The sequence below is a fragment of the Lygodium microphyllum genome, chromosome 23 (assembly GCF_053477565.2).
Source record: "Lygodium microphyllum isolate KBCC chromosome 23, Lygodium_microphyllum_v1.1.10, whole genome shotgun sequence".
In the NCBI taxonomy this organism is placed as follows: Eukaryota; Viridiplantae; Streptophyta; class Polypodiopsida; order Schizaeales; family Lygodiaceae; genus Lygodium; species Lygodium microphyllum.
The window spans coordinates 54,254,581-54,277,452 of NC_141157.1; the positions used below are offsets into that span (position 1 = coordinate 54,254,581).

Consider the following 22,872-nt stretch of genomic DNA (forward strand, 5'->3'; position numbering starts at 1 on the left):
TATGATATCTGTTAGTGCCAAAATCATAAAGACATGGGACATAGATACCATCTTTAGTGCAAGTCATCACTAGCTATTCTTCCTAAACTCCATAAATTGATCAGCCTCATGCTTTATCAATAATCTTTATATCTCTTTAGTAATATTCTCTGTTGGATCTTGCATTAGGCTCCTATTAGATTATGAGTAGTTTGTGTATAGTTACTACATTGGGTAACATGACGCATAATAAGATTATGTAAAATTTGTCTCTTTAGATGTGAAAATAATGACACTAAATATAGTATCATGTAGTGCCAAGCCAAATGGACTTGGGACATGGATACCATGTTTAGTGTAATCCATTTGCAAAAGAAAGTGTAAAGTACTACGTAGCCATAGTGTAAAGGATATATTCTCTCCTGAATGAATGCCATTTGAAAGTTCCAAAAAGGTTTTGAACTATATATAAGGTCATGTCATATGTTAGAACTTGGTACTCCAATCAACAATCATGTATAATTTGGACTATCATGATGGGTCATGTATTGGCTTAATTAACGTTCAATGGTCTTATATACAATATTTTCATAAGTTAGACACCTTCAAAAGATAATTGAAGAGAAAGAATCTCACTTATCAGCTCCTAATGAGTCGAATGAGAGAGAGAGAGAGAGAGAGGTCTTCTAATGCTACTTGACACACTCTTCTTATTGTGAATGAATCTGCAAGTACACATACAAACCAAGTATACTAAACAATAGCTAATGTTTAGATACAGGAAAAATGTGAGCTTTATATGGGGGATAGAAAAGTACTCCTAAACACTACAACGACCCATATTAAATGTTCCTAAAGTGTGCATGTGTTCACTTGTGCATGGAAATGGCATTAACAATGGCATGCACAAACCAAGTACACTACTCGTACACTAGGTGAGAACTATGGCCCCTTAACTTGTGCGAAGTGCAATCATATAAACATGTATTGATCATATGGAAATAGTAGATTTACACATGCAATAAATCCTACAATGAAAGTAATAACCCTAAAAAGTATACTGATCAAACAATTTATTTAACATTACCTAAGCAAAATCTTGTAAAAGATATTATACCCTTGAAAAAATTCCCTACTATCCAGTAGTGCAAGGCTTTTAGTTTTTTCCCCCTTTCACTCAACCATTTCACTTTGTAGGGTAGAGGGGCCAATCATATTACATGTAACTCTTTGTGGCTTGATGTTTGCATGTCAAGGAAAAGGTTGAGACAAAGCAACCATATATGCATTCATTAGTTTGAACTCTACCATCAATATAAATGTCACATCATGTAATGGTGGATTGAATCATAGAAGAAAAAAGTCCTTGAAAGATTCAAGCATTTTATTATAATATTAATATGGGATAAAACCCTCATTTCCTCCAATAGCGGACAACACAATAATCTTTTACCTAAAGAAACATTGATAATTGATCTTTGAACATTATGGAGTCCTTCCAAACACCCAGCAACATGTTTTGAGTGATTCATATTTGCCAATGAGAAGGCTACTCTCTCTCTCTCTCTCTCTCTCTCTCTCTCTCAATTAAGGCATGGCATCCTTCCCTAGTTTATAGAGTTTGTAATAACCCTACTTCCTTTTATTATTGAGTTTGTACACATAGGGGGTTCCATTATCATTCAACACAACTCTTATTGGGGATGATGTGATTTCAAGCCATGTATTATGGAAAAGAAAACACCCTCTACTTGGAATCATTGCACTCATACAAAACACATTATTTGTACGACTATTACTATGCTGAAACTCATATTTTTTGTTAGCAATGAATGCCTTATGTATTCCTTCAAAATGAGCTACTAACCTCTGTTGACTTTGCTTTTGTTGACTACTGGATTTGGTCACACGCACTCGATCATTAATGATAGCATTGATGGCATTGTCGGGGGTGGTCCTAAACATGATACTATTGCAAATGCTTGCTGTCTTTGATCATGGGCACTTAATCATTTGATGATGCTCTTGATGGCATTGCTGGGGTTGATCAAAAACTTCATAATGCTATTGATGGGTGCTGCTGATGAAGCAGGTGACTAACAGGTGCTCTACTAACAGGTGCTCTGGCAAGCCCCCTATTAGCCTCCAGGTGGCTGATGGGTGCTATTGCGAGGCCCCCATTGAATGCTCCAGAGTGAAACTTGAAAATGCTATTGATGCCTTCCCGCCCTACTTCTTCAGGGTGGATTATTTGATTTTCCTAGGGAGTTAAGGGAGAGGGATAGGTGCTAGTCAGCTGTGTACCAGTTAGTCAGTTGTGGACCAGTCATCGATTGCCTCAGATATCGATTATAGCAACAACACACGAATAGTTGTGTACTATTCCGACAGTGCCAGAGTATTGTAGAGAGATCGCAACCTGTAGAGACACAACTATTCCGAAAATGCCAGATCGTTTTAGACAGATCGCAACCTGTGCTACGCTGAGCTCATTACCAGTAAAGCAACCAGCAAAGCCACCGATTGCATCAGCTACTATCAATTGCAGCAACAACGCAAGAATAGCTATCATCCGGTATTACCAGTCCGTTGTTTGCAGCAACAACGCAAGAATAGCATCAGCTATCGTCCGAGTACAATGCCAGGCCGTTGTTTACTAGTCGGTTGTTGATTCCAGAGTCGACTCTGCTACAGTGTTGATTGCAGAGTCACAAATTACTCTACTATGGTGGCAGTAAGCGACTCTGCTATGGTGTTGATTGCAGAGTCACAGACTCTACTATGGTGGCAGTAAGCGACTCTGCTACGGTGTTGATTGCAGAGTCGCAAACTCTGCTACGGCGACCATTGTTTACCAGTCTGTTGCTGATTGCAGAGTCACAAACTCTGCTATGGTGGCCATTGTTTACCAGTCCGTTGTTGCTGATTGCAGAGTCGCAAACTCTGCTACGGTGGCAATAAGCGACTCTGCTATGGTGCTTACTACCAGGCTAAAGAGGGTATAAAACGGTGGCAATAAGCGACTCTGCTATGGTGCTTACTACCAGGCTAAAGAGGGTCTTTTATACCGTCGCAACCTCTGATTGCAAACCATAATTATTGCAAAATCATCGTAGACCTGTGAGGAACACATATTGCAGTCATCGGCCATAGTCAGACCAGGAACAATTATTGTAAAATCAATTTACTACTACCAACATGATAGTGCATGCTAGCACCTGTGTATGTTTGTGTTCCTGAACATACAGATGTCTGCTGCCACAAAGCAAGAGAGAGACAGAACTAGAGGAGGGTCTTGTGCTGACTTCTTGCCCCTGATTTGATGCTTGCTTCTCCTTCCTTCTTGGGTACCCGATTGATAGAAGAATAGACCATTTAAAGAGAGAGGGAGGGAGGGAGGGAGGGAGAGAGAGTGCAGTTACATCTACATATGTTCTTGTAATAATGGCCACATGAAGGAACAATAAAGACATTATGGAGTCACTACCCCACTAGTTCACTCCACTCTCCTCAAGGCATCTCATCCACCATGTATGGTTAAATTTTGATAGTGCGCTTCATGCCAACACTAGGTGGGTGGATCGCATGGGCAGTTAAGCATGCATGCGGGTGGTTGAGGCATGCATTGGAGTGGTCATTCCTTTATTAATGATCGTTGCTGCTTTTATAGTCTATGTATTTTCTTGGGGTTAAAAATAGTTTTTGGGGAGCTACCGTAATTACTAGTTTAGCAAGTGCCATATTTGTGATAGGAGATACCTTAGTTACTTGGCTATGGGGTGGGTTTTCTGTAGATAATGCTACCTTGAATCGTTTTTTCAGTTCGTATCACCTATTACTTTCTATAATTGTAGGCGCTAGTCTTTTTCATTTGGTTGCACTGTAAGAATATAGATCTAATAATCTATTGGGTCTAAATTCATTTGTAGATAGGTGCAGGCAATCGAGTGTGTCGGAAAATGGGTCGGAGCTAGGATAGACACATAATCAAGTTTTGTGATCATTAATGACTTATACTTTGCAAAGGTATATGAACAATGGACTAGTCCCCACCATCATGATTGAGATAACAGTTGATGCATAAGACCTTGATTTATCCATAGATAACCTCCATTAAGTCAAATCACTATGTGTATGCTTATATCCAATCATACCTTGAGTCCTATTTAGGCTCTTATGAGAAAGCCTTACAATGTGCACCATATACTACTAACAAAATCTCACACAATTATTTCATGCCACTAACAAAACATTTCTTGCAACTTTAGCCATTTCCAATGGACTACGAATCCATGTTTTCATGTAAACTTCATCAATGCACATTCTACAAACTATATGGTTGCTTCAAAGTAGGGTCTAGCATATGATGGGACTACATGCATAGTCCCTTTTACCTATGTTACATATGTAACTAGCCACTAGTAGGGGGCATGTAGAGGGTATCGCTTTGCACCCATATGTGAGTTTCATAATGTCTCGTATCGTAATTCCACCCATAGTATGAGGAACGCTGGTAAAGGTCATTGTGGTTAACTCCTTGAGGCTTAGTCCAAGATGGTATCCTAACCACCACTTACCTCCACATGGTATCATGAAAATGAGATGGTTACCACCAAATAGTTTTGGTCGTCATATCACCACTCCATGTGACTAGATCCACATTGATCTTGTCATAACAACTAGTAAACAAAGAGACAATGATGATGTATGTGAAGCTAATTTCATGAGAGCTTTGTGCCATTTGAACCCCTAGTTTTTGTGTGTTATTACATTTTCTAGGATGAAAGGGCCAACAATAGTACATCTAAGTTCTCTTGATTAACAGCACTAGATAAGAAAGTTTGGACACTGCATAAGGTAATGCATCTAAGGTCTCTTGATTAATAGCAGTACATATGAAAGCTTGGTCACAAAGCTTTTGCATGATAAAAAAGCATGTATATTGTGCTTGCTTCAAAACCATTTTAGTGACTTTCACTCTATTTCCATTAGACCATGGATAATGAAATTTGGATGCAATGTGTAAAAATAATAACTTCCTATACATTAACATAATTGGGCTAGTAAGAGCACATCAACATTCTATATGTTTTACACTCTTTGAGACTATCTTTACTTGTTGGAAGGTATCTTAGTATTGGCCCTCACTAGTGTAACTTATTTTTGTCAATACTAGTCCGTGTAATGCTATTAACCCTTTATTTAAGATATTCAGCTCTTGTTTGAACAAAGTTATAAAAAAAAAGATGCATGAGAATCATTGGCTTGTAATTGATTAGAATGAGAATTTCTTTCTTGTGGCTTCCTCAAAAGAGTTTCCCCCTTGTCTTGAGATATCTCCGCTTCTTTGACAGGTTTGTTAATGTCATGCTCATTAGAAAGTTTTGAAGGGTTAGAAAACCCTTGTTTCTAATCCAAGGGCTATTTTCAAACTCTTTTCTATTACATTATGTGAATTAACTTCTCTTTATGTGTGTGTGTGTGTGTGTGTGTGTTTGTGTGTGTGTGTGTGTGTGTGTGTGTGTGCAGACATGCATGTATGTGTGGATGTACATATGTGTGTAGATGTATATAAATGTACATATATAAAGAAAGTGTGTTTATGTATATGTACATGTATGAAGAAAGTACATGTTATGTTAAAGATAAAGACAAAACATAAGGTTTTCACAATAGTTATTATTAGGAAGCTCAACTTGTGCCGTATGATGATAGGGTAATATCACTTTTGAAGGCATGTGTTACAAAATCTTGTCGTTACGCTGACTTACATAGCTACTTGCTAATTATGTGTCCCTTGCATCTTAAATTGGAGTGTTCTCAAAATTACTCTTTTATACCTCATAAGAAGAGAAAAAAAAATGCCATCAACTATTCATGTCATACTCCTTTGAGCCTAGTTTCACACACACACACACACACACACAGAGGAGATATAAAGGAATAAGAAAAATAAGAAAAATCAAATCGTCACGCTACATGCATAACTCATGCATAATCTATCTATTAATAATAAAAGAAGTATAAACAATCATGATAGTTGCCTTTAGAGAATACTTTAGTCTTGAATGTGTCTGTTGCTTTCTCATTGCTTTTGATTAACTTCTAATATAAGAATGAAGATTCATTCCATCTTTTTCATATCTTTGAGAGAGAGAGAGAGAGAGAGAGAGAGAGAGAGAGAGAGAGAGAGAGAGAGAGAGAGAGAGAGAGAGAGAGAGAGAGAGAGAGAGAGAGAGAGAGAGAGAGAGAGAGAGCATGCAACTCCACAAAATAATGTAACAATGACTATTTCTCCTCTTTTGGGTTGGCTTTACAAAATCTAAGTCCAAGTGCTTGACCACAATAGAGAAAGACTCTTCAATCTTAGGTCTTTTCGCTCATCCTCCACCTCTTGTATGAGAGAGAGAGAGAGAGAGAGAGAGAGAGAGAGAGAGAGAGAGAGAGAGAGAGAGAGAGAGAGAGAGAGAGAGAGAGAGAGAGGGTGTGGGTATAATACCCTAAACATTAGGGGTACTATGATTACTTGTTGAGGTTAATCATATCCTTTTGTTAAAGATCCATGCCAATTTTATGATTTAATAATACCCTTTTGTAAAAACTTTACTTGTTCAATATAAAGACCCCTTTTGTGAATAGATTTATTGCTTTTAAAATATTACCTTCTATAAATGTATATATGTAAGCCTATGTATTTTTATATTCCCTTTTTTTGAACTCACGTTACACACATTTTTATACATAGTGACCCCCCAGAGGTGTGTGTATATGTATGTATGTATGTATGTATGTATGTATGTATATATATGTGTGTGTGTGTGTGTGTGTGTGTACACACACACACACACACACACACACACACACACACATATATATATATATATGTATACACACACACACACACACACACATACATAGGGATGTAGGGGCCGTAGGATTTTTGTTTTTGGGTTTTTTATTATTTGTGTTTATTTTTTTAAAAAAAATATTTGTGGTTATTTTTTTGTGTTTTGGTGGGAAATAAAAGAAATATATATTTAGATATATTGGGGTGGGGGTTTGTGCTTTAGTGTTGTTAGGTGTGGTGTGTTGTTGTTTAATTGAAATGCGAGTTGAAAAGGGAATGTTGTTTATGTAATTATTTTTTAATTAATTAATTTTAAAAGAGAGGTGGGAGGGGATACCATGTACAGGGTAGGCAAGTTGTTTATGGGGAGGGGTCTTTTGGTGGCCGGGGGGGCGCTTTTGAGTGGGTGGGTAGGTGGGTTTTGGGGGAACAGGCGGGTGGAGGTGGCCACGTGGCTAGGGGGTAGGCAGGGGAAGTGGTGGCACTGGCTACATCGAGTGGTGCGGGGCAATTATGCATGCATTGCAGATGGCCGATGATGGCCACTGTAGGTGAGGTCAATGGTGCAATGGGGTGAGGTCGACGACATTGCATAGTGATGCCGACGGTGGGCAATGATAGTAGCGGCGATGGCACCACGTGTGGCCGCCAGTGAATGGTAGAGTAGTGGTAGCTCAACAAGGCATGGACGGCTGGCGGTGATGTGTAGGTAGTGGGCTGATTGTGATGTCGGTGGGGTTTTAGTCGAAAGGTCGTATCCATTGAGAGGATCAAAGATAGAAGGAAGTAGAGATAGGAGATGGAAGAGAAGGAAAAGAATAGACAAGAGGTAAACACAATAAAGACGAAGCACAATGAATCAAATCAATATGTATTCACAGAACTTGAAATCCCTTGTTTGGCACTAGTGAGAAGCAATCTCCAAGCATTAGATATATTGGAGCTCCTTCGTAGACCAAAAATGTGCATCAAAATAACAGTTTCTTCTCTGGTGCTCACAACCCAAATTTGATGGCTTCGTTGGCTTCGAAAGAGGGGTAAAACCCCAAGACACCTGATCAGGGATCTCCCAAATCACTCCTTCTTCTTCTCCCAGTTCAAAGTGTTGTTTTCTGTGTCAATTGCGATTGCAATGTGCACGATTTTGCCCATCTTTCTTTTTCATGAAAAATCCAAAACTTGCTGAAAAAGCAACTTGCTTTTTGCATGTCACTCTATTCTAGAAGTTTTCCTATATTTTTAGGATATTTACAATAAATAATATAAAAAATAGACTAAAATTTTCCAAAAAGCTAGTATTTTTGGACCATCTGTGCCACCGATACTAGCACTAATGACTCAGATGACATTGACTTTCTAGATCAATAAGAAAGTCGGATGATGATGCACTCTAGAGTTTTTCACACTCTATCTATGTAGTGGCACGACATCCACCCCCTCTAAACCTGCACATCCTCCGGTATGTGCCACTGATGCACTGCCCAGTTCAAACACCCATAGCATGAACTTGTTGCTCATCATGCACATAAGAAGGCATCCCCCTGGATCATAGATCAAAATACACAGCATTTGTACAACTCTTGAGCCATACCTAGTACCCCCTCTAGGGTCATAAGGCCTTGGGTGTACATCATACACTAGAGGCTGTTGAATCCCCATATACATACTATCAATGAACCCATAAACAAATACATAGCAACATGTCTGTTTTTTCAAAGTCCAACTCACATAGAAAGTTTCTTTTGATAACCTTTTTGCTCCACATCCAACATAAATTGAGCCTCGCTTGCATTCAACATATTCTCACCAATTTGTGGAGCATCATATCTAACATCCTGTAAAGGCATATCCTCGAGCTCATGAGATGTCTCATAAATGATAATTGTATCATCCTACAAATCATGTGCATCCAACAAGTCACCAATGTCCCTTTGAGTCCCTGCATCAAGTAAAACATGATTTTCATAAACCTCTTCAGATACATTAAGAAAATCTGTAGATGCAATGGCTGACTCTTCCACTACAGAATCTTTCAAGGCATCTGTGCCTGTCTCAATATCAGAGTGCAACTTCAGATACATTAAGAAAATCTGTAGATGCAATGGCTGACTCTTCCACTACAGGATCCTTCAAGGCATATGTGCATGTCTCAATATTAGAGTGCAACTTATATCCCAACTATTTGCCCTCTTCCTTGTTATCATATTTTTGCTCTTGCCCAATCTCTTCCATAACATGCTCAAGAGGTGGCTGATTTGCAGCTTTAGTCAAATCCACACTTCTTCTTGTCACTTCCTTAGATATCATTGTATTATCTTCATCTCTCTTCTATTTCTCTTCCACATGCACATCCGTGTTTTGCCCTTTTGCTGAATATGCATCCATTGAACATGCACGTACCGGTGATTCCCAACCAGTTATGTGATGAATGTCTTGCCTTGCATGAGACATTTCACTATCAGTAACTTTTCTCTTTTTAGCTGCATGCAAAGCATGTGTCCATATTACTTCCTTTGGACCACCAACTATCACTTGGCCATGCATTCTATCCAACTGTAGACTAAAAGTAGAAGCATGTACAGTCGCATAAGCATTTTGAATAGCCAAGTCTTTTAACAATTTCCACATATCCCCCTTTCCAAAATTCAAAGCAAGAGAAGGCAATCCCGTTTCTTGTGCATGGATCTTGCCATCTTTCCAACATATGAGCTGTCATACCAAGGCCTCCTGATAAGAAGCACAATCTTTTCTCTCATGCTGCAAACCATCACACCACATGCATCTTTTTCTTGGCTTAGGGGTTGCTACCCGTTGTCGTATTGCTGCGCATTCGAGGTGTGAAACCACCCAAAAGTCGTGTGTGTGATTTGATACTTTGTACATACTTAGTTGTTATGTTTGCTCTTTCATTCTATGCCGAAGATGGAGAAAAACAGGGAGTTTTTGATAGATTGGAAACTCGAGATGCAATCTCATGGGCTACACTTATTTCAAGATATGCCGAATATGGGCTTTGTGAGGAAGTACTAAACTAATTCCAAGAGATGCAAGTCGAAGTACATTGGTGGATATGTTTGCCAAATGTGAGAGCTTGCTTGATGTTTAGCACACCTCAGAATGGTGCAATACAACTAGTAGGAGCATCAAGACAGGCTTGATTGTGAGTGTCATTGTATCACAGTGGACTTGGGCAGCTACTATTTTGCAAAGCTCTAATGTTACATGGGAGTATGGTGTCAATGGCCCTTTGTGGTATGCAAGTGAGACGACAACTCAGGTGCTCCTTTTTGGAGTATTTGCCATTGAAATCAAACGGAAGACATCATCAATACATACAATTGGTGAGATTGTGTGTGCGAGGTGGGTTCTTTTTGGTGCACATTGTTGTTGCTGGTGTTTGTTTTGCCCACTTCACCAAGATGGATACGCATAGTGGTAGCATGTTTCGGCTTCTATAGGCCTCATCGTCTTGATTACTTTAGTGGACCCTTCCCCCCCCACGACAAGTAATAGTGCTACTTCAGGTGGCAGTACAGCACTGTTTAATCTATTTTGAAGGGGCAAGTTGTGTACATGCTATGCTAATCTTTGATTGGAGATTGTGCTATCCTTATCACTCTCCATTTATGAAGAAGGAGGCTACTTTTTGATAGGCACAATCTGCGTATGTATTGAAAAAAGAAAAGGGCCACTAATCCTGAAAAAGGGGAGCGAAAAGGGAGGCCTCTCTGGTTTTTCTTGGGGGGCAGAATGAACGAAAAGAATGGCACTCTGGGGGGGGGGGGAATAGTGACGAATGTTAGAAAATAGACTAATGCGGAAGAAGGAGGCTGAACAGAAAAAGACTTGTTTTTCTCTGCGACTGCGACAAGGAGTATGCTTCGACTTGAAGGAAATCAGAGGGAAGCTCTGAAGAGGATCGACAGGAGAGGAAAGAAAAAAAAATTGATAATTCTGAGAGATCCACAAGGAGGAGAGAGAGGATGTGGGTGTTCTTCTTCTGTGCTGTTTCCACTTGGCGTGAAAGGCTTTTCTCGTTGACGCTGACAGTGGCAATGGCGGCGATCTTACATCCCTCTTCTCTTCTTACTTTGTAATTGGAACCTCAGCAAGATTAAAGAAAAAGAGCACAAAAAGGAGGAAAGCGGAGACACTATTAAAGATCCATATCTCGTCTTCTTCTGGATCGATCCTACTTCTGCTTCTTCTTCTAGAACGTTGTCTCGTCTACTATCTGTAGTTAGCCACACCTGCAATCTCAGTCCTTTCTTCTGTAACTGGGATCAAAGTTGAGTATCCACAGATGAAAAATGATCACGTCATAGCAATAGCATGTGCCATCTTAGTGGTTCTATTTAGTGTGCAACGTTTTGGCACAGACAGAGTTGGTTGGTTCTTCGCCCCAGCCCTTCTAATTTGGTTTCTGGTGATTGGTCCCATTGGACTTTACAATATAATCAAGCACGACTTTTCGGTGTTGAGAGCATTTTTACCTGTTTATCTGGTGCGATACTTCACAACACACACACTGCAAAGCTGGCTGTCATTAGGAGGCATACTTCTCAGCATAACTGGGACTGAAGCATTATATGCAGATCTAGGACATTTCTCACCATTGCCTGTTCAGGTATTAAAGGGACTCCAAATGAGAAGTCAATGAAAGAACACTCAGATTGGAAAGGGTTTGTCTGTCAGCTGGATTATTGTTGCATTCGCATTTTTGGTGTTTCCGTGCTTGCTTGCCTCGTATATTGGACAAGCTGCCTTCCTATCCGAAAATCTTGATAGTGTGGAACAGGCATTTTACAACTGTATTCCATCTCCACTTTACTGGCCCATGTTTGTGATCGCAACAATTGCTGCTATCATTGCTAGCCAAGCAACTATTTCTGCCACATTCTCTATCATCAAGCAATCAGTTGCACTTGGTTGTTTCCCGAGGGTGAAGGTGGTTCACACATCTAATAACTTTCCAGGTCAGGTTTACATTCCAGAAATCAACTGGATACTGATGGTACTGTGCATAATCGTGACAGCAGGTTTTCAGACAACTGTTCAACTTGGAAATGCTTACGGAATTGCTGTTGTGGTTGTGATGCTTGTGACAACCATACTTATGGCTCTCGTCATGCTCCTAGTATGGCGGACGAATGTCATATTGATACTCATTTTCGTTTCGGTCTGCTTGATCGTTGAACTAGTCTTCTTCTCATCTGTGCTTGTCAAGTTTGACCAGGGTGGCTGGGCACCTTTGGCTATTTCCTGCATTCACATGTATGTTGGAGTTTGAGGTGTCAAGCATTATTCAGCTTTACGAAACTTACAAGAGCCATGTGAAGATGCCATAATCCATTCATATTGTAATGCTGTCATGAAATCTGAAGGAATACACTCACAACCATAAAACAAAGTCGTCTGGAACTTGTTGCTACGTGGAAAATTGATCAATAGGATTATTCATATGTTGAATCTTCTATCCTGAAATTATTCAAAGTCCTCAGTGGTCGCGACTTGGCTTTCGAAAACCCTTCGACATCTTTGGTGAACCCGACGTGAAAGCGTCGCAGAAATTTCAGGATGGGAGACACTTCAGCCTCTTTTTCAGCTTCTTCTACAATTCCAGCTGCCTCTACTTCAGCTCCATCTATGACTGCTGCGTCAAGTACTTCAACGGAGGATCTAAAACAGATTTTGCAGAATATGTCCATGTATATGCAACTCCAAAATCAGCAAACACAAATGTATATGCAGCAGCAACAACAATTGCATCAACAATAGTTGTCTCAGCAAAGGCAACTCTATTCGGAGCAGGAGAATGCAAACAGCGCGACTAAGGCTATTGAAGCAGTTGAGAGTGAGAAGAAGCTATTTGATGGGCGTAATGTTTCAGCATATTTGAAGACATATGAGATCAAGATGGGGTTTTTTGGAGTTCCTGCTGGACTTATGAGTAAGTTCTTCCTTCGTCTTGTCACACCTGCTTTGAGGACAAAGGTGACTGATTTATTTATTCAAAATACACATTGGCAAGATTTTAAGAAGGCTCTAAAAGAAGAATACTTCCTTGAGGACTTTGGTATGGCTACTCGGCAGTCATTCCGAGAGTGGGTCTACATGCTAAACAAAGGTCTTGCTGCTTCGGAGTTGATTCGAGAATTCGAAGAGAGGTATAGTCAGCTTGATGCCATTGAACAAAGAGCATTGGATGTTGAAAAAGTTGAGCTTTTCTTGCAAGCTGCAGATCCTGCTCTTCAAGAAGAATTGGGTGAGCTTCTTTAAGATCGCACGAAGCCTATGGGTCTTAAAACTGATTGGCAGGATGCTCAGGATGCAGTCTCGACATTGACCAAGAGGAGGATATGGAAGACTCGCCTACAGAATGGTTCCATGACACCTACATCATCATCTGCTCCTATGCCTACTTCTACCCCTGTTATTTCTTCTCCTCCTCAGCCAGTTTCTTGGCCTATGCCAGTGCCTACTGTTTCTACTCCACCTATTCCTCCTGTTCCACGACCGATGCCTACACCTTCTGCTCCTAAACCATCTGCTCCATCGGTGCCTACTTCTCTTGATGACATAATCAAAGGTATCACAGATTTGACACTTGAGTCAGTCAAAGCGGAGTTGGTGGGTAAGTTGAAGGAGCAGTTTGCTTCGACTGCGCCTGCTACTTCTTCTAGTGCTCCTATTGCACCTAGGAGTGCTCCTAGTGCACCTAGGAGAGATCGGAGATGTATTTGGTGTGATAGTACGGAGCATCAGCATTGCAGGGATTGTGACTCTTTCCAGGATGCAAGGAGGCAGAATTTGGTATATTGGGGGCAAGATGGTAAGATTTGGTTGACTGAGACAAGAGCTCCACTTGCTACCAACTTTGGTAAAGGTGGAATGAAGAAGTTAGTGGAGGACATGGCTGCGCGTACTTCTTATGTGACGGCTAGAGGTGATGCTTCTGCATATGGAGTACAGATTGAGAAGGGATCAGAGACTCAGTCCGCACTATGGACTTATGCTATGGAGTCTGCAAACAAGGGGAAAATTCAGCAAACTGTTTTGACTAGTGCAGGCTCTAGCATCAGATCAGAGACAGGTTGGGACTCGCCTGTTGACAGGTATTCTATTTATGCTTATTTGGCTAAATCTCATGGTGCAGATGTATTTGTTGAGGAGAAGCATAAGAGGGATGAAGACAATCCAAGTGCAGCTAAGAAGACTAGAGGGGGTGAGTTTGTTACTCCACCTACTGCAGGACCGTCTTCACGACCAGGGCCAGATTGACAGATGGAGGATGCTCAAAAGAGAGAAAAGAGGCAAGAGCCTAGAGAGAGAAAGCAGCCAGGATTCAGATTGATGTCCGATATTGAGACATCTACAGATATGAAGAAAATCTTTAATGATAAAATACTTGGCAGTGAGGTGACTTTCACTATTTTTGAGATTTTGGGCATCTCAAAAAGAGAGTTTCAGGATCAGTTTCAGGAGGTCCTGAAGAGGAAAAGACATGCATTGGCTACCACTGATACACAGGGAGTTTTGATTGGAGAGTTGGATGAGGATGATGATGAGGTTATGGTTGATAATGCTTCTGTTTTGCCACAGGTAGAGAAGAGGGTTCAGCCTATGCATTATGCTGAAATTGATGAGCCTGTTTTGATACCGCGTAGTCACTTTTCGCGGAGCCATTGGGCTAGGGCAACTACAGAGACGATGGTAAAGGTTGGAGAAAAACAGGTGCCTTATGTTGCATTGGTTGATCATGGTTCAGAGATTAATCTCATTGTTCGTGGAGTTTATGAGAGTAACAGATGGCCTATGGATGTAGAGCATGGGTGGCGTATGAGAGCCGCCAATAACACTGCAGGTGATTTATATGCTGCTTGCCCTAGTGTCAGGGTTTCTATTGGTGATGTAGAGGAGGATTTTCATTTTTTTGTGCAGGATTCATGCTCTTATCCCATAATTCTTGGTCAGCCATTCATTAAAGAGATGCGCATGGAGACAAAGGTCATGGATGATGGATCTGCTTATGCATGGATTCGCAATAAAGATGGTATGAGAGCAGTTCAGTTTATGACTGTATGTGTGAACCATGTTAGAAACAGGGATACTCTCAGAGATGCACCCTTGCCCACTGTGAGGGATTCGGGTTTTCATTAGGTACCGTCGTTTCGCAAGACGACGGTGGTACAGAGGAGAGGAGATTGGAGTTCTCGCCTCCTGGCAGCAGCAGTGTTTTCTCCTCCGGTTATGTTGGGATTTCAGCAAACAGTTCAATGAGCTATCAGAAGACTTCTAGATTGTCTAGAGCTGCCAGGCAGTATATATGTAGGAAGGAGAAAAATTTGAAAAATGCAGGAATTTTGGAGGATGATGAGCAAATAGATGGTATGTATGACAGTGTGATTTGTGCAGATACGATGACAGAGATGAGAGATATGCTGAAAACTGACATGCTGAATTGTCATGGTAATGTATTAGTGCAGTCCCTAAACATGTTTCATGAAATTGCAGATTTTATGTCACAGATTGAGTCAGAGGCTGAGGTAACTCAGCAAAGAGTATTGAGTGCTGAAGAAATTCAGCAAACAGAGTTTCTAGCTGGTTATGATCAGCTTTCAGAGAGACAGAGGGCTGAAAATTTTCAGCCAACAGAGTTTACTGCTGAAATATTTCAGCATTCAGAGTTTGGGGCTGTTTCTATGTAGTCCATAGAGCAGAGGGCTGAGAATATTCAGCCATTGGAGTGTAGAATTGTTGATTTACAGCAAGGTTTATGTAATGCAGAAGAGCGTAATGAAGCCAGGGTTGACACGAAATACAAAACTGTGGATAAGAAGGTGAAGCCGGTTGCTATACCGCTTCCACCTGACAGTGATCAGCAAATAGAGAGGGCTGCTAAACAGCAAATTTTGAGGAATCCGAAGCATATTGGTCATAAATTTTCAGCAGAGACACTTGCTGAATTGAAAATTGGAAATGGTGATTTCTTGTTACCCATGGAGAAGCAATGCTTTCAGGAGATGCTTGAGCGTCGTGGAAGGGGATTTGCTTTTGTCCCACATGAGATTGGATGTGTGAATCCTGATATTGTTGCTCCTATGGTTATTTTTACTATTCCTCATATTCCATGGAATCTCCGACCTATTCCAGTGCCTAAAGCACACTTGCCAAAGCTGATTGATTTATTGAATGAGAAAATCAGGATGGGAATCCTTGAGCCTTCATCTGCACCATACTCAAACAGGTGGTTTACAGTTCCAAAGAAGAATGGTACTCTTCGATTTATTCAGGACATGCAGCCAGTGAACAGAGTTACTATCAGGAATGTTGGTATAGGTCCAGTTGTGGATGAGTTTGCAGAGGCATTTGCTGGACGTGCCATCTATTCTTTGGGTGATTTGTATTCAGGTTATGATCAGTTTCAGCTGGCTTTGGAAAGCAGGGACATAACCACCATGAGAACTCCTATTGGGCTTATCAGGATGTGTACCTTGCCTCAAGGTGCCACTAATTCTGTTGCGCATATGATGAATGCCATGCATAAGGTTCTTCGTGATTACATACCTCAGCTTACTATGCCTTTCTTGGATGATGTGCCCATTAAGGGGTGTGCAGAAGAAGAGAAGAATGAGAGCCTAAATGAGCAGGGATGCAGATACTTTGTGGCTGATCATATTTCAGCATGTGAGAAGATTTTGACCAGGTTAGAAGAAGTGAACTTGACACTTTCAGGGCAAAAATCTGTTTTTGGAGTGAATGAGGTTGTCATTGTTGGGCATATGTGTGGATATTATGGCAGGAAACCCTCACCTGATAAGGTGAATGCTATAGGCAAGATTGCAGAGTATTGTTCTACTACTTCAGAGGTACGGAGATTCATTGGTGCTTGTGTGTTTTATATGATTTGGATACCTCATTTTGCACACATTGCAGATTGTTTGTATCAGCTGCTTCGAAAGGGGCAGAAATTTTATTGGGATGAGAGTCACACTAGAGCCATGCGGAAATTGAAGAAGTTATTGCAGAATGCTCCTACTCTCAGGAAAGCGGATTATAATTGTGATAGGCCTATTGTATTGATGCCAGGAGGCATATTCCACGGTGGATTCCGTGAGGTTTTACGGTGGATTCCGTAAACTTAGATGACCGGGGCTCATACGCAAAGAGGATTCTTTGTGCGAGAAGTTGATGGGGACGCCTGTCCTTTTCGGGCGTTTCATTAATTTAGTGTGTACATGGGTGATTCCATAGCGGGTGATTCCGCAAAATGCATATTAAATTAATAAACGTTTATGAGTTTAGAGTGCGCACTCGTAATAAATTAAGGTTAGGATTTATTTCTAACCAGTTGATTTATTTATGTAGCTGAAGACTGCTAGGTATTCACTTTTGTCGGTTTAATTGTGTTATTTTACTAACGATTGTGAATGCTTCAGTTGATGTGTAGAGATAGCAGCAGTGGCGGAGGAAAGCATTGGAGTCTAGCGGGTTTCTGATCTTTGGACTATATTTTGATAGGCGCCACGCCTATATTTTGATTATGTCTATAGAGACATCGATTATTTATTATTATTTTGTATGCGCTTATGCGCCTGGATATGTTATTTTTATTTGAACATTGAGATTGGGCGTGCCAGACTCTTTGGGCACCGTCCATTAGCTTTATTTTCCTATTTTTGGTAGAAAGCAAACTCAAAAGCTAAAAGCTTGTCATATTTTTGTAATTGGGCTATTTTTGAGCAAAAAGATTGGAAATATATATTAAATACATGCTTTGTGAAGCGCTCACACAAGGCATGGGGGAGATTCAACCCAATTTGTCTCTTGTCTCATGTCGTGCTTGTTTTTACATTGGTTTTTGTGCTAAAAAGTAGAGTGCTTTGTTCTTGGGGACCTTTGGGAATTCACTACGTGAGCTACCTGCGTCCGATCTGCGCACCATGTATTGACAGTTGACACTAGTCCAATTGGCATAGGTTGGGCTGTGGGTCAAGATGATGCAGATGGAAATAGGTATGCTATTCGGTTTGGGGCGAAAGTCCTAAACAAGAGACAAAGGAGATATCTGCAAATCAAAAGGGAGTTATTGGGGATTGTCACGGCTCTCAAATGTGACAAGGAGTACTTTATTGGAGCTTCAGTTGTGGTAGAGACAGATTGCTTGCCATTGATTGGTATGATCACGAGTTGCTCTACTCCGGATATAGCCATGTTGAGATGGATTGCATACATCAAGTCATTAAATCCGGAATTTAAACACATAGCAGGGAAGGATAATCCAGTGGCAGATATGTTGTCTAGAGCCAGATATGATGATGAGGAGACTCTACTTGCAGAAGAGGATAATGCAGAAATTTCAGCCACTATGGTTGATCATGTTTGTCATGTTTATGATATTGTGGCTTTTACAGAAGAACTTTATGTTGGAGATTGGTTGCAGATTGGCAGGTACCTTAGTACACTAAGCAAAAGAGATGAATGGATAGATGAAGAGTTTAAGAAGATCAGAAGGAAAGCCTATGGTTATTTTCTCAAGGATGGATTTCTTTGGAAGCATCCGAAGAAAAGAGGTGGATTACCTTTGCGGGTTGTCTGCGATCGAGAGACACAGTTACAGGTGATGAGGGAGTTTCATGAGAGTCCTTGGGCTGGTCATAGAGGAATATGGGCTACTTATGAGAAAATCAGGGAGAAATATTGGTGGAAAGGCATGTACAGAGATGTTTCTCACTTTGTTGAGACTTGCAGAGACTGCCAGATGTATTCAGTAGTGCGTCATAGAGATGAGCTTCATCCGACCTATCCGCTATGCATTCATTATAAGTGGGTAGTTGATTTGGTTACCATGCCTATGGGTCTATGGCAGATGAGGTACATTGTTTTGGCTAGAGAGGATCTTACTAATCATGTTGAGGGCAGATCTTTGAGAACGAAGACCACTAGTGCAATGTGTAAGTTCTTATTGGAGGAAATTTTTTGCAGGTATGGTTGTGTGGGTAAAATCACTGCGGATCGTGGTGAATTGGATGCAGATGAAGCTAGGGAGTTTTTCTCTCAGCTAGGAATCAAATTGGCTCTAACCACAGCATACAATCCAGAGGGAAATGGAAAGAGTGAAAGAGGGCATCCGCCAATAGTGAAAGCATTAGCCAAAGCATGCAGAGGACGGATTGGAGAATGGCCGAGACTTCTACCATTCGCTTTATGGGCTAATCGTACGACACATAGTGTTACTACAGGATATATGCCTGCAGAGTTGATGTATGGTCAAAAACCTGTTATGCCGATTGAGACTTGTGCTTTGACTTGGTCGGTTTTACCTTGGCAGGAGGATTTGACGAGAGAGGAGCTCTTAGCTCTTCGGATTCGACAGTTGGAGAGGAGACCTGAGGATATTCAGCTAGCTATTGACAGGTTGAAAGTTGCTAGACTAAGGAACAAGGACAGGTTTGATAGCAGGCATCGCTTGCGGCCTAGAGCAATAGAAGAGGGAGATTGGGTATTAGTCTTTGATAGCAGCCTTGAAAATCAGCATACTGCACTTCGGAAGATGGTGAAAAGATGGTTTGGGCCATACATAGTTAGACATGTTTTTGATAATGCAACATATAAGTTGACTGAATTGGATGGGACAGTGCTTAGAGTGCCTATTGCTGGAAAAAGAATCAAGATTTTCAAGAAAAGAGATGATGAGGATTATGCATTGGAAGAATTTTCAAGAGAAGAGCAACGACAAGAAACTCCAATGGAAGAGACAGATGATATGGCTGATAATCTTGTTGATCTACCGGAAATGCATAACGAAGAGATTGATTTGTTTGTGGATCTTGATGATAATGATCATGGGTAGTTGGCCCATCCAGAGGATGCGCAGGATTAGAGGGGGTGGATGTCGTATTGCTGCGCATTCGAGGTGTGAAACCACCCAAAAGTCGTGTGTGTGATTTGATACTTTGTACATACTTAGTTGTTATGTTTGCTCTTTCATTCTATGCCGAAGATGGAGAAAAACAGGGAGTTTTTGATAGATTGGAAACTCGAGATGCAATCTCATGGGCTACACTTATTTCAAGATATGCCGAATATGGGCTTTGTGAGGAAGTACTAAACTAATTCCAAGAGATGCAAGTCGAAGTACATTGGTGGATATGTTTGCCAAATGTGAGAGCTTGCTTGATGTTTAGCACACCTCAGAATGGTGCAATACAACTAGTAGGAGCATCAAGACAGGCTTGATTGTGAGTGTCATTGTATCACAGTGGACTTGGGCAGCTACTATTTTGCAAAGCTCTAATGTTACATGGGAGTATGGTGTCAATGGCCCTTTGTGGTATGCGAGTGAGACGACAATTCAGGTGCTCCTTTTTGGAGTATTTTCCATTGAAATCAAATGGAAGACATCATCAGTACATACAATTGGTGAGATTGTGTGTGCGAGGTGGGTTCTTTTTGGTGCACATTGTTGTTGCTGGTGTTTGTTTTGCCCACTTCACCAAGATGGATACGCATAGTGGTAGCATGTTTCGGCTTCTATAGGCCTCATCGTCTTGATTACTTTAGTGGACCCTTCCCCCCCCCCACGACAAGTAATAGTGCTACTTCAGGTGGCAGTACAGCACTGTTTAATCTGTTTTGAAGGGGCAAGTTGTGTACATGCTATGCTAATCTTTGATTGGAGATTGTGCTATTCTTATCACTCTCCATTTATGAAGAAGGAGGCTACTTTTTGATAGGCACAATCTGCGTATGTATTGAAAAAAGAAAAGGGCCACTAATCCTGAAAAAGGGGAGCGAAAAGGGAGGCCTCTCTGGTTTTTCCTGGGGGGCAGAATGAACGAAAAGAACGGCACTCTGGGGGGGGGGGGGGAATAGTGACGAATGTTAGAAAATAGACTAATGCGGAAGAAGGAGGCTGAACAGAAAAAGACTTGTTTTTCTCTGCGACTGCGACAAGGAGTATGCTTCGACTTGAAGGAAATCAGAGGGAAGCTCTGAAGAGGATCGACGGGAGAGGAAAGAAAAAAAAATTGATAATTCTGAGAGATCCACAAGGAGGAGAGAGAGGATGTGGGTGTTCTTCTTCTGTGCTGTTTCCACTTGGCGTGAAAGGCTTTTCTCGTTGACGCTGACAGTGGCAATGGCGGCGATCTTACATCCCTCTTCTCTTCTTACTTTGTAATTGGAACCTCAGCAAGATTAAAGAAAAAGAGCACAAAAAGGAGGAAAGCGGAGACACTATTAAAGATCCATATCTCGTCTTCTTCTGGATCGATCCTACTTCTGCTTCTTCTTCTAGAACGTTGTCTCGTCTACTATCTGTAGTTAACCACACCTGCAATCTCAGTCCTTTCTTCTGTAACTGGGATCAAAGTTGAGTATCCACAGATGAAAAATGATCACGTCATAGCAATAGCATGTGCCATCTTAGTGGTTCTATTTAGTGTGCAACGTTTTGGCACAGACAGAGTTGGTTGGTTCTTCGCCCCAGCCCTTCTAATTTGGTTTCTGGTGATTGGTCCCATTGGACTTTACAATATAATCAAGCACGACTTTTCGGTGTTGAGAGCATTTTTACCTGTTTATCTGGTGCGATACTTCACAACACACACACTGCAAAGCTGGCTGTCATTAGGAGGCATACTTCTCAGCATAACTGGGACTGAAGCATTATATGCAGATCTAGGACATTTCTCACCATTGCCTGTTCAGGTATTAAAGGGACTCCAAATGAGAAGTCAATGAAAGAACACTCAGATTGGAAAGGGTTTGTCTGTCAGCTGGATTATTGTTGCATTCGCATTTTTGGTGTTTCCGTGCTTGCTTGCCTCGTATATTGGACAAGCTGCCTTCCTATCCGAAAATCTTGATGGTGTGGAACAGGCATTTTACAACTGTATTCCATCTCCACTTTACTGGCCCATGTTTGTGATCGCAACAATTGCTGCTATCATTGCTAGCCAAGCAACTATTTCTGCCACATTCTCTATCATCAAGCAATCAGTTGCACTTGGTTGTTTCCCGAGGGTGAAGGTGGTTCACACATCTAATAACTTTCCAGGTCAAGTTTACATTCCAGAAATCAACTGGATACTGATGGTACTGTGCATAATCATGACAGCAGGTTTTCAGACAACTGTTCAACTTGGAAATGCTTACGGAATTGCTGTTGTGGTTGTGATGCTTGTGACAACCATACTTATGGCTCTCGTCATGCTCCTAGTATGGCGGACGAATGTCATATTGATACTCATTTTCGTTTCGGTCTGCTTGATCGTTGAACTAGTCTTCTTCTCATCTGTGCTTGTCAAGTTTGACCAGGGTGGCTGGGCACCTTTGGCTATTTCCTGCATTCACATGTATGTTGGAGTTTGAGGTGTCAAGCATTATTCAGCTTTACGAAACTTACAAGAGCCATGTGAAGATGCCATAATCCATTCATATTGTAATGCTGTCATGAAATCTGAAGGAATACACTCACAACCATAAAACAAAATCGTCTGGAACTTGTTGCTGCGTGGAAAATTGATCAATAGGATTATTCATATGTTGAATCTTCTATCCTGAAATTATTCAAAGTCCTCAGTGGTCGCGACTTGGCTTTCGAAAACCCTTCGACACCGTCCCCTTTTCTCTTGTCATTTTTCATGCAATTTTGCAACCTTCAATTGAAGATCCCACTTGCCTTTGACCAATTCATCTAAAACATCTTCCCTAACATTGGGAATAGTAGGTACAATCATAGGTTTATCCACAAAAGTGGGTGGCTTACTGGATACATCAACTGTTTTGCTACCCGTAACAGTGGGTAAGCTAGAGACATGCAATCTTTCTCTTCTTCTATGCTTTTTCACAAATGCAGTTACAACTTCCTTGACATGTCTCCACTCTATTTTAAGACCTATCTCTGTAGTCTGATCCTCTAGTAAATCATCAAGCTTCTCTTGAAGCTCAAGATCTGTTGCTTGTAAAAACAATTCAATTTTTCGACTTGCAAGAGCTTGCTGTTCTGCAAGATCTAGCTACTCAAATTGACTTTCAAATTC

The 22,872-nt window shown here is 41.0% G+C and overlaps 2 pseudogenes; both read left to right on the plus strand.

The window, feature by feature from the left end:
• Positions 1-11,129: 11,129 nt before the first annotated feature.
• Positions 11,130-12,116, plus strand: LOC148016196 (potassium transporter 11 pseudogene; annotated as a pseudogene).
• Positions 12,117-21,214: 9,098 nt separating this feature from the next.
• LOC148016197 (potassium transporter 11 pseudogene) lies at positions 21,215-22,201 on the plus strand (annotated as a pseudogene).
• Positions 22,202-22,872: the final 671 nt, after the last annotated feature.